This window comes from Pelobates fuscus, chromosome 4 (assembly GCF_036172605.1).
Source record: "Pelobates fuscus isolate aPelFus1 chromosome 4, aPelFus1.pri, whole genome shotgun sequence".
Classification (NCBI taxonomy): Eukaryota; Metazoa; Chordata; class Amphibia; order Anura; family Pelobatidae; genus Pelobates; species Pelobates fuscus.
Window position 1 is genome coordinate 249,147,522 of NC_086320.1, and position 17,387 is coordinate 249,164,908.

At 42.7% G+C, this 17,387-nt stretch overlaps 1 protein-coding gene across 1 annotated transcript in view; it reads left to right on the forward strand.

Annotated features, from left to right (window-relative positions):
• The window catches only part of COBL (cordon-bleu WH2 repeat protein), a 761,158-nt gene that overhangs the window by 573,207 nt on the left and 170,564 nt on the right, over nucleotides 1–17,387 (forward strand). The gene's annotated exons all lie outside the window — the stretch shown is intronic.

A 17,387-nucleotide genomic window follows, 5' to 3' on the forward strand; every position in this document is an offset into this window, starting at 1 on the left:
TATCAAGCTTAACATTGCGCATGTTAACTCATACCAGGTGTAAAGTCTTGCATGCATTTAGATTTCTATCCACTTGTTTGTAGTCAGGGAACTGCAGGAAGATAAGTGCCCCAACCAGTAGTATCATCTGTGAGGGCATGCTTTGCTTGTTTTAGCATCACTCACCCCCCCCCCCCCCCCCCCCCCCGTTCTCCATATACCTAATCGCCTCCGCTATTTAGACCCTGAGTCCTAAAAGGAGGCTGCATCTTTTTACAAAACAGAGTGATCACTACCTCTGCCATGTTTAGATGACACAAGAGTAAATCTTTGTTTTGTATATTTTTAGATTTTGCTTCCTGTGGTGGAAAAGGAGGGCCTCTGGGGTAAAGGGAGATGGTTCTTGCATTTATTTTTCTATAACTCTGTATACTTCCACGAATAATTATTTTATCCACGTACAGCATTGTGATAAGTAAAGCAAGCTGTCCTTGCCCGTCTTGCATCTGCAGGAATGATAGGCATTACATTCTGCTGGGTCAGCAGTGTATGGTATTAATATCTTATAGCATATATCATGAGTCATTGTGCTTAGCATTTCTAGCATTTATTAGTCAGTTCAGCATGGTTCAGTATTGTTCAATTCTTCCTCAGAAAAATAATTATCAAAATATTAGTGTCACCTGTGATAATTTTTTTTTATTATTATTATTCTGTCTGCCTGCCTGCCTGTATGTGTGACTGTCTGTGTGACTACCTGCCTTTCTGTGTGACTGTCTGACTGCCTGTGTGTCCCTGCCTGTGTGTGTGAGAGACTGTCTGCCTGCCTGCCTGTGTGTGACTGTCTTGACTGTCTGTGTGTGACTATTTGCCTGTGTTTGTGTGACTGCCTGCCTGTGTGTCTGACTGACTGCCTGTGTGTGTGTGTGTGGGGGGGGGGGGGTACTCTCTGCCTGCCAGTGTGTGTGACTACCTCCCTGCATGTGTGACTGTCTACTGTGTGTAACTGTTCGTGATTGTGTGCCTGTAACTGTGTGTGACTGTCTGCCTTTAACTGTGTGTTTGGCTCTGTGACTGTCTGCCTGTAACTGAGCATGTGTGACTGTCTGCCTGTAACTGGGTGTGTCTGACTGTCTGCTTGTAACTGTTTGTGTGACTGTCTGCCTGTGCCTGTGTGTGTGACAGGCAACATGGTGGGGGGTGCCGTGAAGCCTTGTCGCACAGGGCGCCTAATGGCCTAAGGCCAGCCCTGATCACTGACCACTGAATTTGGCTTAAACGGTCCAGTGGGGACTGGGATAACCCCTACCGGTCCAGGTGGGTGAGGGAGGGGCGATAGGAGTAAGGCTGTTCCATTCAGTAAAGCAGGAAAATCAGCCCCCAGCCCAGTCATCTGCAGGCTGCGGCTTGCCTTTGAGGTCTCCCGGCGTCTCAGGGTCTTGGGTGTGGAATCGATATGATCTGCACCAGGCCCCTAGGTATGGTTGTGAGTGTGAGTGTCAGGATTCAGGCTGAAAATGGGGGTATTACCCTGAAAATTGTCGGCTTGTGTGGGATATCACATGGCATGCAACCGCTCACCTCAATGTTCAAGTTCTGCCCCCTGTGATGATAATCTAAGGTCAGGCAAGGCTAGACCACTTAGAAATTTGGGTTGTGCTTTCATCTGAGACTTGCTCCGCCTGATGAATGAATGCATACTTTTTATAGGGGAGATTTGTACATGACTAAGAATGTGTTTCTAACCACTCTTTTGCCATCAGTGATGATCAGCACGTTCCTCCTCCCCTGCTTGCCAGTTCTCCCTTGAATTAGACTCTACTTGATGATATTAAAATGCAATTTAAATACACATATATTTAGTGAAAGCATGCTCCATACAGTCATTACAAGTCAATCCAGAAACGCAAATTGAGGTTGGATACGCTTTAGCAGGATAACTGACTGCAGCCCCACACCTTTTCTTGGACTTTTACTCCCTTTTAATTCTCTGTAAGTCACAAGCTGACTTTGTAGTGTAGTAGCAGCAATAATGTTTTTCAGCTCCTGTTAGATTTGCCCTATAAACAATTACTCCATGACTTGTGTAGCTACTATTTTTTATTGCATAGGTTTAATTTTAAAGTATTCTAAAATGAGAGACACATGAATCAAAAAGCAGCCAAAGTAGTGAAAGCATTTAAGGTTTAGTGCATGTAAAAACATTAAATAAATACTTTAAATGTAAATATATATTTACATATATATTTATATTTTTAATCAAAGGTTTCAGTGGTAATTTGCTCACTAAAATTCTTTAAGGAATTATTTACAATGTAGTTTTTTTGTTAACTATGAACAATGTACAGTATAAGATTCCTAAAACATGTGAAAAAATAGCATTATCAGAGTGCAGTGTTGTCATTAGGCAGATTCATTTTCTTTTGCACACTAAATCGCATGTTTTAACAGTATCTCAGGGTACGTAGAAACTGCAACAATATAGATGATTTTAAAATCAAAGCCGTTTCGTGAGAAAGGCTATCCTAACAAATGCCTAAAGAAAGCATATAAGAGAGCTTTGGAGGCCGAAATGACCTGTTAAGAGACCAATCTATGAAGGAATCTTCTTATAAGATTAGGATGATTGCCCTCTATGATGCCAGGTGGGATATTATGAGAAAGACATGTGAACGTTTCTGGCCGATTTTTACTAATGATAAACATCTCAAGAAAGTTTTAAGCCCATATGCATGATTTACTGCTAGAAGGGGGAAGAATTTATACAACATATTGGACCCTAGCCATTTTAGACCTTGAAAAAAAGACACGTTATGGTACGTGTCTCAAGAACCCCCTGGTGAGGACATTCAGGTGTGAGAGATGCGTAGTCTGCAAATACATCAAAGGTGACTCCAAATTCGTTTGGCATAGTGAGGACCAGCAAAGATATAGGATAGAATCTTTCTTTAATTGTAACACTGCTGGTCTACCTTATTATCTGTGAACGCGGTAAGAAATATGTAGGAGCACATTAGATGTATAAAAAATCAAACTGAGACCCCCATCTCCCGTCACCTGAAAGAAAGACATGCAGGAGACTCCAAGATTCTATGTTTTTGTGGTATCGAACTGGTCATGAGAGACCAGAGGAGACTAGACTACGATAAGTTACTGCATCAACGAGAATGCTGGGGGATCTATAGGCTTAAGACTTTATTTCCAAAGGGCTTAAATGAGGGGTTTTCGTTTGCCCCCTTTATCTAACCCACAACATAGTCATCAACAATATACATGTACCTGCCATAGTTGTTTAGATAGTTTTTAGACGATTTGACTTAAACACTTTTCACTGAGCATACAAAGTTATCATAGACTGATTCTTATTTAAGAAATTAAATACCAATTTGAAATCCAATCCGAAAGTTTCTAACTTTACCCATAACTGCTAGTCAAATTTTTTTTCATAATTATGTAAGGTTAGCAAGGCAAATCTTGTAAAGGTCACCTCCCATTACTTACAGGGATAAGTATAATAATAATAATAATAATAATAACAACAAAGTATTTAAGCAGGAAATATAATATTGATTCTAAAGTAGTGGTTATGGTACCTAGCTGCTTAGATGATCGGCTCTGAGTTTTTTTCAAAATTTGCTCAAAAATTATAAGTGGACTAATCTTTATATCTCCAAAACACCCTCAAATGAAGCTAAATTTAGTGAGGCAACACTGATTAGTGAACCTAATTACTCATAACTCTTTGGGAAGTTATGTAACAGAACACTAGTTGAGGAAATGTAAATTGTAATTATATGTTGGAGATTACCTATCACTAAGAAGTAGTTATGATCCCATTTAGATTACCTGCCCCACAGATTGTGAATAGGGCTTGATAAAGACTTATGTCACAGCAATTGTTAATCAGAGCTCCTGTGTCCCTTGGTGAATACCCCAGGAGATTATAAGCATTATAGTTAGATACCAATTCGTTGAATTTTATATTTTATATTAATCTCTCTCTCTCTCCTTTGTAACTATGACACACTATTGCACTAGGAGATATGGACACATACTATATATACTCTCCTTACTGAGTAGGATGTGGGGAGTTCCGTAGTATAAATTTTAGACATCTTTTTAAACTGTATGCATCAGTATCAGTAAAATCAATATAGACATGGGAGGAGCCGGGAGCAAGGATTGATATCAGCACTACCCACCCACACTCAGTTGAGCGAGTAATGTCACCAGAAGCCTGGACTTGCCTCTTTTGTTAAACTGTTGGATTCAGACATGCCAAGCCTCTTGAGAAAGGCGCTAATGCACCAAAACGCACGTCGAGATGATGGCATGTTAGACCTAATGCACAATATGTGCAATTGATTTTAACTTACACTGACCTGTGGTTTCACATTCCGGCTGGTTACTCTGATAAGGCTGGGGTTAGCTACAGATTGAGACTGCCTTGAAGCAGTCGGGTGGAATGGGGCTTTAATTTGGGGATCTCTATTTTTCACTAAGCCCCCACAATTTATATCTGCTATCTGCTAAATTGATTTGAGAGTTCTCTCTCCTTTGTATACCAAGAATAGGATTGTTTTACATTGTAAATTTGTAACTGAGGAAAACACTAAGAAACTAAAAAAAAAACACCTTATATGTATGAACCACATGATCTCTTAATCACTTTTGCTGTGACACTTCACACTATGTGTCTGTCTTTTGTGTAACCAATCTGTAATCTCTGTTTTTAATAATAAAGTACTATGTTAAAGTATTACCGCCATCAGACTCCCCTAGTCTTCAATCGTTTAAGTGCCTTAAAACCCATTTCTTTAGGAAAGCCATTGGCCTCCCAGACTAACCTCTACCTCACATACCTGTCTCTTGCTCTCTCCTAAAGGGTAGCACTCTTCTCTCTCCTCCAGCTCTGCTTCACTCCCTCCTAATTTGTTTGCTATTTCATGTCCTAATGTGTTTTATACCCCACCTCTTATAGACTGTAAGCTCGTTTGAGCCAGGCCCTCTTCAACCTATGGTTTCTGTAAACAGAAACAGACACAATGATAAGGAAAAGCCAGGAGTCAGGGATGCCAGAAAACAGGGAAGTCAAAAACAATGCCAAAGTCAAATAACCAGAATTACCAGAATCAATCATGCTCTCTCTCGGACAACCACAAGGGAAACCACTTCAGGGCACTGAGCAGGATGAGAACTGGGCCTAAATACCCCACCTCTAGATCTGATAGGCTGTAACCGGCCTTTGACCCCAAATGCAGTTACCAGGTTTCCATTTGCATAATTGCTGCTCAGCATTAACCCTTCTGTGGATTTGGTTGCTGCTCGGCACAACTTTTCCTGTGTGGACAGTAAATGCCATTAACCACATTTTTATAAGCGGATGAATATGTTGTGGTGAGTGTGAATGTCAGGAGAATAAATAAGGATATATACCAGATAGACCAAGACAAATGAGTAAATGTAATCCCGAGTACATCTTTTATGAAATCTTGGAAAACCACTGGAGCATTGCACAACCCGAATGGCATCACTAGATATTCATAGTGTCCACTTCTGGTATTAAATGCAGTCTTCCACTCGTGGTTTTCCTTGATTCTCACTAAATTGTAAGCACTTCTAAGATCAAACTTAGTAAATACTTTAGCACCTTGGAGTCTATTAAATAATTCAGCAATAAGAGGAGTGGGGTAGGCGTTCTTAATGGTGATTTTGTTCAATGCCCTGTAATCGATACATGGGCGCAACTCACCGTCCTTTTTAGATACAAAAAAGAATCCTGCACCAGCAAGGCGAGGATGATTTTCGTATGTGGCCTTTATTCAATGAATCCTTAATATATTCCTCCATTACTCTACTCTCCTGAGGTGACAGAGTATAGACTGCTCCCTTAGGTGGTATAGTGCCGGGTAGTAAATTAATGGAACAGTCATAAGGTCTGTGAGGAGGTAGAGTATTTAACTGAGTTTTGACGAATACTTCTTTAATGTCTTGGTACTGTATAGGGATTTCCGGGGTTTGGAGGTGTACTAGTGGGTAATCCAATAGTGCCCACTCTTTTGGCAACATTCAATATACACCTTTCATAACAATCCTTACCCCATTCAAATATTTCCCCATTAGCCCAGTCAATATGAGGGTTATGCTTGTTAAGCCATGGAAAGCCTAATATGATCGGACAGGAAGGGGATGCAATAACCTGAAATGTAATCTCTTCCTTGCGTAAGGCACCAACGGACAAATTTTGTGTGTAATCAATGGTTGTGAGAGTGGTCTCCCATCAATAGCTTCAACAGCTAGGGGTGATAGTCTCTCCTTGATAGGTATGGTATTACATTTAACAAATTGAACGTCAATGAGATTCCAGCGGCACCTGAATCCATCAGGGCTTTGCATGAAAAGTTCTTATTTTCAAAGGCAATAGAAATATCAAGGAGAAATCTATTTTTATCCATTCCAGTGGACGTTTTCCATTACACCTAAGCACCCTTAAGGTGCTTAGGTGCAGTAGTTTTCCGGACGTATGGGACAATTTTTTCCTCATATGTCCTTTTCTACCGCAGTATAGACATAGGCCTTCTTTTCTCCTATATTATCTTTCTGCTTCCGACAGTCTAGTGACCGCCAACTGCATGGGTTCGGGTTCGGACTGTACAGGAAATTCAGGGACAATAGGTTTGGAGAAGTGGGGTGCTAAAGGCATATTCATGTGTCTGGTCTTGTTTCTAGTAGCTTCTTTGGTTCTCAATCTATTAGCAATTTGCATGACAAAAGTGATAAATTAATTAAGCTCTTTGAGTAAGTCTTTGGCGGCAATCTCATCTTGCATAGTTTCAGATCGTCCCTTTTTAAATGCAGAGATTAACCCACTATTAGTCCAGTCTACCTCAGAAGCTAGGGTCCGAAATTCTATGGCATATGCCGAGATAGACCGGTTCCCTTGTCTGATATGCATCAGGGCAGTAGAGGCGTCTTCCTCCCTGCCTAATGGTTCAAACGTAAGTTTAAATTCCGTAATAAACTCCTGGAAATTGTGTGCCACACTTCTTTTACTCTCCCATAATGGATTGGCCCAAGCTAAAGCTTTAATTTCAATTGATTCATCAGGTAACCAGTTTTAGCTCTGTCTGTGGGAAAATATCCCGGTGAGGCCTCAAAATGATACTCTATTTGGTTAAGGAATCCCCAGCATTCTTGGAAATTACCATCAAAATGCAGAGGAGGAGATAGAGAGATAGTTGGTGCCTTGTATACAATAGGCAGAGGTACACAAGGCGTAGGTGAGACAGTAGGAGCAGCCGCAGGTTGCAGATGGGCTGTATGGGTAAGAAGCGTACTGAAGGCCTGGGCAAATTGATCCATGCGGTGATCATTCTCCTCTAGTTTCCTTTCGCAAGCAGCTATGTGCTTACACAATTCTACAGGACCTATGGCCATGTCATAATGTCAGGATTACAGAATGATCCAGCACGTAGAATTGTATAACACAGAGGACTGATAGGTAACGTATACCGGACCTTAGAATGGCCGGACTAACGTACCAAAGAATAGTCATTAATAGCCAAGGTCAAGGGAAACCGAAAGAGACACAATGATAAGGAAAGCCAGGAGTCTGGGATGCCAGAAAACAGGGAAGTCAAAAAAAATGCCAAAGTCAAATAACCAGAATTACCAGAATCAATAACGCGCTCTCGGACAACCACAAGGGAAACCACGACAGGGCACTGAGCAGGATGACTCCAAAGGCAGTTACCAGGTTCCCATTTGCATAATTGCTGCTCAGCATTAACCCTTCTGTGGATTTGGTTGCTGCTCGGCACAACTTTTCCTGTGTGGACAGTAAATGCCATTAACCACATTTTTATAAGCGGATGAATATGTGACACCCAGACCTCTCCTCTGCCATCCTGCAACGTGTCACTGCTTGCCTTTCTTCCATCTCTGACTGGATGTCCCCCTGCTTTGTGAAACTCAATCTCTCTAAAACTTAACTTCTTGATCCTCCTCTCTTGCTCTCCCTTCAAGTCTCCCATAAGTCCATCCGTGCAAGCACGCTGTCTTGGCATCATACTTGACTCTGGCCTCACCTTTGAGTCTCACATCAAGTTTGTTGCCAAATCCTGTACATTCCAACTTAAAAACATAACCCACATCTGCCCCTTTCTTACAAAATATGCTACCAAGGAGCTTGTCCATGCTCTAGTAATTTCCCGCATGGATTATTGTAGCCCTCTCCTGATTGGTCTCTCCAAAAGCCGTATCGCCCCGCTACAGTCTGCAATGAATGCCGCCGCCAGACCGATTTTCCTCTGTAGTCCTGGTTGTCCTGATGAAAGTTCCTGAATTAAACTTAAACGTTGACTGTAAGTAGGAGTGCAGGTTTAATTGCCATCCCAGCAGGCACCTTAGAATGCCCTAACCTGTTGTCTGCCTACAACAACCCTGCTACAGTGGACAACCTCCTATCCAAAGAAACTCGGACAGGTTTCATGATAGGTTAATTTCCAGAACCCCGTTATCAACCTGGTGTACAAATCCCATTGGGGTAGCTGTAAACAAGTCTTCTAATGAAAAAACATTTCATAATCGATCTCTCAGCTACTCATTCATCACACACCCCCAGCATAAACTCACTTATACCCGCTGCAGAGTTTTCCCTCCAATATGCCACGATAGGCAACGCCATGCAAGCCATCCTACTAGCAGGCTGTCGAGCATGGCTGAGTAAAACTGACATCTCTAACGCATTTAAACTCCTGCCTATACACCTGTCACTATGGCACATACATGGCGTAAAGTGGAGGGGTAAATACTATTTTACAACCCGACTTACGTTCGGTTCTAGGAGCAGCCCTAAACTGTTTGACATCTTCACAGAAACACTCTGCTGGCTGCTCCAGAACATCGTCAGGTGTTCATCAGTAATTCACTACTTGTATGATTTCTTGATCGAAACAGGTTCCCACGCACCTAGGAGCATTCTCAGCACCAGAGCCCTCTTTACATACCTTGGGGCTCCCCTTTTCCCAGACAAAACACTGGGCCCCACCACCAAACTTGTTTTCCTATGTATATAACTTTAAACACAGTATCCTTCCAAGCTAGCTTCCCCCAAGAAAAATTGGTCCGCAGCAGAGAGGAAATAGATCTGTTCCTTCGGAGTGATACCTGCACACGGAAAGGCCTCCGATCTTTATTGGAGTCCCTTAACTTCACTATGTGGATCATCCCACTGGGCTGATCATTCGTCTCCAGGCTACTGTGTCTCTTACACGGGGTACCTGACACAGGTACTATAACCATCAACCCACCAGCCAGGGCAGATTTGCTCATGTGGAGGAATTTTATTTTCAATTGGAATAGAGTCTCCTTGTATATTCCCCCCACTATCTGACCAATCTCCTATAATTCGGACAGACGCAGCAGCACACACCGGGTTCGCCACAATATTTGGCAACCATTAGTTTAGGGACAACTGGCCCACGAAGACGGCTGAAATCTACCCCATCGTGGCAGCAGCACATACCTGGGGCCATCTCTGGACCGGCAAGGCAGCTGGCGAGATAATTAATAAAGGACGTTCCTTCTTATTAACTATCATGAGGTTGGTCCGCAAGTTGACATGGCTAGCAGCCACTTCACAATTTTCCCTAGTCTGTGAACATATCCCGGGCATTTGCAACACGGCAGCTGAGGCTCTTTCCCGCTCTCCTTTTCAGGTATTCTTCCAGGTGCACCCTTCCGCCAATAACCTAGAATCCAGAATACCGTCATTACACAAATTAATCATGGACTGACTGACCTGACTGATTCTGGATTCTCCTTTATAGAGATGCATTGATTCAATGCATCTCTATGAGGAGAATCCAGCGTCCCCATGCAGTGCGTGGAGACGCTGAACGGCAGTGCTGCCTACTGTGCAGCACTGCCCCAGGAAGCACCTCCAGTGGCCACCTGAGGAGTGGCCACTTGGAGGTGTCCCTAGGGCAATGTAAATACTGCCTTTTCTCTGCATTAAAATGCCTGAAGGCAATGATTATACTCACCAGAACAACTACATTAAGCTATAGTTGTTCTGGTGACTATAGTGTCCCTTTAAACAAAAAGTGCTTGGTAATGAAGCAGTTCATTTCTCAGAGAAAGCAACGTTTTGTTAGCATAAACATGTTTTGGCTTGCTAAGACACCAGTGAGTGTTGAAATGTTGCATAGTGGTGTACTAAGGTGTAGGGGATTATTCTGCCCGGCTGACAGGCTGCAGGGGTGTGCAATCAAAGTTTGAGATCCCTAATCTAATATGTGTCTGTGTATAAGTGTACACACCAGGTGTAAGGCTTAACTACTACTACTTTCTCAACTCCTACGGATTAGCTCATAAATGATACGCTCTCAGCTCAGCAATTTTGTTCTTCTCAGGAATTACCACTTTACTTCTTATCAAATTCCTCACTTTTAAGACTTCGTGCCAAAGGTCACATATCTGTGAAACGTGGTACCATAAAAAGTCAAGCTCCTTTCCCAGCACAATATTTTGAAATGCACCTCATAACAAATGTCTTTACACAGTTTACACTATTAACTCTTATGCTCTTAGTACCATAATGACATAATTTGCCTTTTATGTTATTCTTCTACAGACTATTTGGTTTTTAGACTGTGATAAATATTTAAATGTTGCTAATGTGAGAATTAAATCAAGAGATAAATGTACATTTATTAATAACAAACATGCAGACTTATTAATTTCTCCCATTAGATACATGCCTTATTTTAGCAGTCTCAAAACACTATATTCCCATATGTAATTAGCAAATAGGATGCAAAGTAAATTTTTTATGTGCCACGGGGAATAAAGTAAAATATGTTTTTCTTCTTCTAGAGGGAAGAACGTCAATTCCTTATTAGTGGGTTTCCTTAATAAGATAACATTTGTTTGGGACATTTTATTTATATGTTACTGTTGCTAACAGGAAAACAGAGAGACAAGTTTTTGATTTTTAGTGACGCACGTGGAAAGCGAACTATGTCAAGGTCAGGAGTTACTTATTTTCACTGTATTTCATTAAAGGGGCACTAAAACTTGATTAGAATTTTAATTGTACTAATCACACAACCTGATAACGTTCTATTGAGTCCATTCACTTGCACACCAATTCTAATTTCCTTTCTACTAACCGTATAACTCATACGAGATAACCGTATGAGTTATGGTAAATAAATATTTATTCCTATCCCATAAACTCTGCACCTGTGAACTACGTTTAGCGCTATGTGTTGATGATCTTCAAGACTTAGGACTATGTTTTTAAAGAGTGTCCCTTTTAGCGCACCACCGTACTGTAAAAACGGTGTGCATTGTTTCTTGCACCTTAATTAATTTCAATCATAGGCATTAAAATTCTATGATGAAATCCGTGAAAGTGTTCATGATGTGATATTTTTATACAGACTAAAATAAAAGATATATATGACTGTTGTCAGTAAAAGCCAGACTATTACAATATATTAGGTATCCTTAAACGTATAATCTATACATTATGCTATCAGACTTGCTAGCAAAATGTCTAGATATGTCTAAAATTAGAGAAGTAAAAACAGCCATTTCCCTCTCCTGTCTGTTAATTTTATATGTGCCTATTGGCACAGAGATAGGTCTGTTATCAGGGAAACCCTCCCATGGCATTCTCTCCTGCTTGCTTTCAGCCCTAGTAGAAAGCAATACTTACAAGTTGAAAAAGTGGCAAGGGGCAGGCTGTATGTGACAGCAGAGGGGCAACATGGAGACATTTTTTTTTTAATTATTTATTGCAGCAACTTTGGACAGGCAAATTATAAATGGAGAGAGAGAGAGGACAGATACGTTTTATTATCATACCAAAATACCAACATAAAGTGTTGAGGACTTTTCATCTGTTTTGGGATGCAAACCTGTGCTTCTTAAACAGGGTTACACCGGAGAGGTGTGTCTTAAATTAAAGACATTCTGGCACAAACAGCACAGGCCAGATCAATGGGGCACAGACAAAGCAGGCCAATCAATGGGGCACAGGCAGAGCAGGCCAATCAGTAAGGCATGGACAAAGCCGGCCAAGTCCTGGGGCACAGACAAGTCAGGATCTTCAGAGATTTACAGGTGAGGAACTGCGCATTCCATTCTTCCGATAAAATTTACCATTCGCTCTTCAGGTAAGATGTACATAACACACTTCCGTGTAACTGTACCTAACACTCTTCCGTGTAACTGTACCTAACACTCTTCCGTGTAACTGTACCTAACACTCTTCCGTGTAACTGTACCTAACACTCTTCCGTGTAACTGTACCTAACACTCTTCCGTGTAACTGTACCTAACACTCTTCCGTGTAACTGTACCTAACACTCTTCCGTGTAACTGTACCTAACACTCTTCCGTGTAACTGTACATAACACTCTTCCGTGTAACTGTACATAACACTCTTCCGTGTAACTGTACATAACACTCTTCCGTGTAACTGTACGTACATTCTTCTGTGTATTTGTACATAACGCTCTTCTGTTTAACTGTACATAGCGTTCTCCTGTGTAACTGTACATAGTATATTACTGTGCAACTGTACATAGCCTTCTACTGTGTAACTGTACATAGCCTTCTACTGTGTAACTGTACATAGCCTTCTACTGTGTAACTGTAGATAACGCACTTCAGTTAAATAGTGCCTGACACTCCGTAAATAGTGAACTTGCACCAACTTAGTTAGGTGCTCCATTGGTCAATATGATAAAACAGAGTGCTGCAAGCAATCATCTGAACAAAACAAAAGGGGGGCGGGGGTGTGAGTATAAGTGGTAACACTGCCAGTTGTGCCTGTAACCCTTGAGGGGTTGTGCACAGCTCTATATAGCATGCCTGTGATCTATATCATCCACTATGGTCCCCAGTAGCCTAACCTGCCAGCCACATGGGGCACAAAGCCAGGACAGCTTGAGGGTGCAATGTGCCCAAGTCATAGCTGAGTCCCAGTCAAAGCTACAGCACATGTGCCTGCCATCGACGGAACTAATGCGGCAAGTCTGGTAACTGGCGCAGGGAAGTGGGTGCTCGGGGCCGCCGCACTGCATGGGAAGGTGTCATGCCTTAACTACCGGTATTTCTTTGTCTCTTCCGGGTTGACGGAGCTTAGCCACACCCCATTCTCTGACGCGGTCTCCCCACGCTACATAATGCGACCGCGCCAGATACAAGACGCTGGATTATTGAACAGTGTTACCGTGATATCAAACCGGCTAAAAGATTTCTCCAACCTTTACTTGTGAACCGAACCGGACTGGAAATCTACAGACCCTCCTTCTCCTCTCCTCGACCATGGCTAGTAACTGGACCTTCCTCATCCTGCTTGACAACTTCCCTCCCCGGAGGAGAACTTCGGGAAACCTGATCTTTCACCATTGAAAGCTAAGTCAATTGCTATATCCGTAATAGGAGATTACCTGCTCTCAAGCCTGTTAATCCTTCCTGCTACAGCCTGCTCTCAAGTCCGCTAAGCATTCCTGCTACAGCCTGCTCTCAAGCCTGCTTACCTCGAACTCCAAAACTAATCACTCCTGCTACAACTTCATTTCTATTTTGCTCCGTTTCCATGAACTTGCAAACTCCAATGTGCTATACTGCATGTATGCCAGAAGCTGCTTACTCCGTTTAAACAAACAGCGAAGTAATTAAAGATACAGTACCTGTACTATCTGTAATTAAAAATACAGTTCCTGTACTGTCCTCTAGTATCCTAGTCATCAATCTGAGTCCTAAGAGATCTGCAGTTGTGCTCCATTTAAATACATGTAAGCATTACAGAAGGTAACCCCCACACCGCGGGAGCAGTTATACCGCGAGCGGAAGCGTGGGTCGGATGGGGGGTTGAAGCAGAGGATCTCGCTCGGCGGATGGAGCCGGCGGGCGGGATCCAACACGTGGGACCGCCGGAGGACCGCTTTCCGACGGCCACAAAACAGACAAAAAGTGAAGGGGGCAAAGCCACCCGGAAAAAGTAGATGGAGGGAGGGAAAAAAGGAAACCCCCCCAAACCCGAGAAAAAAACGATCCCCAGAAGGGGGGCCCAAAACAGGAAAATGCAGAAAAGTCATAAGAGAAAATACATCCCTACAGCAAAAAAGTAGGGACAGAAAATACAAACTAAATAAATAAATCATAATGGCAGAAGGAAGGTAAACACATTCTAAACAAATAAATCCATGCAGTCATAAGAAGGTAGATGCAGAAAGTAAATAAATCAATCAAGCAATCACTAGAGCACTAAGCAAGTAGATGTAGAAAATGCAGTATACCTAAATAAATAAATCCCTACAGCACTAAGTAGGTAGATGCAAAAAATACCCTCTAAACAACTAAATCAATACAGTAATAAACATATAAATACAGTAAAATATCCACAACCACCCATATATAGCAGGAGGTAGTATATAACAGGAGGCAGTGGTACTCTGACCTGTATTGTCTGCGGAGCAGCAAAGAAAGAGGAAATTGTTAGTTGGGAGAAGTATATAGGAGCCATATACAGAGTAACATGGCTCCTCTCTATATACAGAGTAACATGGCTCCTCTCTATATACAGAGTAACATGGCTCCCCTCTATATACAGAGTAACATGGCTCCCTCTATATACAGTGTAAACATGGCTCCTCTCTATATACAGAGTAACATGGCTCCCCTCTATACAGGGGCGTACCTGGAGCATTTGGCACCCGGGGCGGATCCTTTATTTGGCACCCCCCTCCCCAACTTTGAAATGTAAAAAACAACTGCAATTCTTTTTAAATGTATGTGTATGCAGTGTGTGTATAGTGTATGACATGTATGCAGTGTGTGCATAGTGTATGCATAGTGTGTGTGTATAGTGTGTGTAGTGCATGTAGTGTGGGCAGTGTGTGTATAGTGTGTGCAGTGTGTACAGTGTGTGTATAGTGTGTGCAGTGTGTACAGTGTGTATGCAGTGTGTGTAGTGTGTGTATATTTTATGCAGTGTGTATAGTGTGTGTATAGGGTGTATGCAGTGTGTGTGTATAGGGTGTATGCAGTGTGTGTGTATAGGGTGTATGCAGTGTGTGTGTGCATAGTGTAGTGCATGTAGTGTGTGCATAGCGTGTGCAGTGTGTGTATAGAGTGTGCAGTGTGTGTATAGAGTGTGCATAGTGTATGCAGTGTGTTTATAGTGTGTGTGTATAGTGCGTATGCAGTGTGTAGTGCATAGTGTATAGTGTTTGTATATAGTGTATAGTGTGTATATATTGTGTGTAGTGTGTATGCAGTGTGTGCAGTGTGTGTATAGTGTGTGCATAGTGTATGCAGTGTGTGTATAGTGTGTGCAGTGTGTGTAGAGTGTGTGTAGAGTGTGTGTATAGTGTCTGCATAGTGTATGCAGTGTGTGTATAGTGTGTAGAGTGTGTGTAGTGTATGCAGTGTATGCAGTGTGTATGCAGTGTATGCAGTGTGTGTAGTGTATGCAATGTGTGTAGTGTGTATACGCAGTGTGTGTAGTGTGTATACGCAGTGTGTGTAGTGTGTATGCAGTGTGTGTAGTGTGTATGCAGTGTGTGCAGAGTGTGTGCAGAGTGTGTGCAGAGTGTGTGCAGAGTGTGTGCAGAGTGTGTGCAGAGTGTATGTTGTGTGGAATAAGTGCTGCCACTTACCTGTCCCTCCCGTCCTCCTCGACTGGTGGTCCGGTGGCACAGCATCACTGGGCAGTTTAGAGGGGCCCAGTATTCTCCATGCTCGTTAATAAGACTATCTACCCGAGTTTCCCATCCAGCAGCAGCAGGGTCCTCTGTTCTCACAATCCGCGAGAGCATTGCTATGGCAACGTTCTCGCGATCCGCGAGAGCGTTGCTATGGCAACCCACGGCAATGCTCTCGCGGATCGCGAGAACAGAGGACCCTGCTGCTGCTGGATGGGAAACTCGGGTAGATAGTCTTATTAGCGGCCGGTCTCTTTACACAAGACACAGGGCGGCATTTCGCCGCCCCTGCGAAAGTTCGCCCCGGGCACCCCCCTAGTGAGTGGTACCCGGGGCGGACCGCCCCCCCCCCCCCCCCTTAGTACGCCACTGCCTCTATATACAGAGTAACATGGCTCCTTCTATATACAGAATAACATGGCTCCCCTCTATATACAGTGTAACATGGATCCCCTCTATATACAGTGTAACATGGCTCCCCTCTATATACAGTGTAACATGGCTCCCCTCTATATACAGTGTAACATGGCTCCCCTCTATATACAGTGTAACATGGCTCCCCTCTATATACAGTGTAACATGGCTCCCCTCTATATACAGTGTAACATGGCTCCCCTCTATATACAGAGTAACATGGCTCCCTCTATATACAGAGTAACATGGCTCCCTCTATATACAGAGTAACATGGCTCCTCTCTATATACAGTGTAAACATGGCTCCTCTCTATATACAGAGTAACATGGCTTCCCTCTATATACCGTGTAAACATGGCTCCCTCTATATACAGAATAACATGGCTCCCCTCTATATACAGAGTAACATGGCTCCCCTCTATATACAGAGTAACATGGCTCCTCTCTATATACAGTGTAAACATGGCTCCTCTCTATATACAGTGTAAACATGGCTCCTCTCTATATACAGTGTAAACATGGCTCCTCTCTATATACAGAGTAACATGGCTTCCCTCTATATACCGTGTAAACATGGCTCCCTCTATATACAGAATAACATGGCTCCCCTCTATATACAGAGTGACATGGCTCCCCTCTATATACAGTGTAAACATGGCTCCTCTCTATATACAGAGTAACATGGCTTCCCTCTATATACCGTGTAAACATGGCTCCCTCTATATTCAGAATAACATGGATCCCCTCTATATACAGAGTAACATGGCTCCCCTCTATATACAGTGTAAACATGGCTCCTCTCTATATACAGAGTAACATGGCTCCTCTCTATATACAGTGTAAACATGGCTCCTCTCTATATACAGAGTAACATGGTCCCCTCTATATACAGTGTAAACATGGCTCCTCTCTCTATACAGAGTAACATGGCTCCCCTCTATATACAGAGTAACATGGCTCCCTCTATATACCATGTAAACATTGCTCCCTCTATATACAGAATAACATGGCTGCCCTCTATATACAGAGTAACATGGCTCCTCTCTATATACAGAGTAACATGGCTCCCCTCTATATACAGAGTAACATGGCTCCTCTCTATATACAGAGTAACATGGCTCCCCTCTATATACAGAGTAACATGGCTCCTGAGCTGCGGGTGGGGGCCCTATAAAAGAATAATGGGGGGGGGACCTACTGTCCTCCCCCCCGCCCCCACCCCTGAGCAGCGGGTGGGGGTCCTAAACAACAATAAGGGGGGGGGAACCT